Here is a 703-nt window from a genome sequence, read left to right as displayed (position 1 = left end):
AGTCTTGGGGGGGAAAAAAGGGGGGGGGGGGTATCACAGTTACACCCTCCTCTTTTCACATTTATTTTTATTTTTTTCAGTTTTTAGTGATTGGTCAATTACTTGTTTAATGGGACTTTTTAAAAACATGTTAATTTCCTTCTCTTTATTAAAAAATATTTTAAACAGACAAACAAACGTATGATTAGGTTAGTGTCAGGAAACAGGCAAAAATGTTGATACTTTTTTTGACCCAAATGAATGTCTTACTTTGAAAAAAATACACAATCAGTCTGATTTTATTGTAGCTTTACAGACATTTGAGAGTGTTTACTGTTGAGAGGCTTAAATGCTGAAGATTTGGACAATTCTAAATTAAACAAGGTATTTAAAAAAAAATAATAATAATTAACAATTAATGTGATAATTGATTAGTTTTAGATTCAGTGATTTTTTTTTGTTGCATCTGTAGTTATTAAACCATTGTGTTGTCACCCTTAAACTTTGGTCAAAAGTATTAGGACACTTCTTTCTGTAACTTCTGGTAAGATAAACAAACACACAGAAATTGCTCCGATCTCTCGTGATGACTGATTATCATTTGATCAAGTGTAATTTCCCAGAATTTCCAAATATACAACTTCAAGTTTACAGTATTTTGCCTAAAAGGAAAAGTAGCCTTTGGGTGAGAGCGCAAGTGGTGTCCGCGATTTCTTGCGAAAAG

The sequence above is a fragment of the Festucalex cinctus genome, chromosome 6 (genome assembly GCF_051991245.1).
Source record: "Festucalex cinctus isolate MCC-2025b chromosome 6, RoL_Fcin_1.0, whole genome shotgun sequence".
In the NCBI taxonomy this organism is placed as follows: Eukaryota; Metazoa; Chordata; class Actinopteri; order Syngnathiformes; family Syngnathidae; genus Festucalex; species Festucalex cinctus.
Note: the sequence above shows the minus strand (reverse complement) of the source record.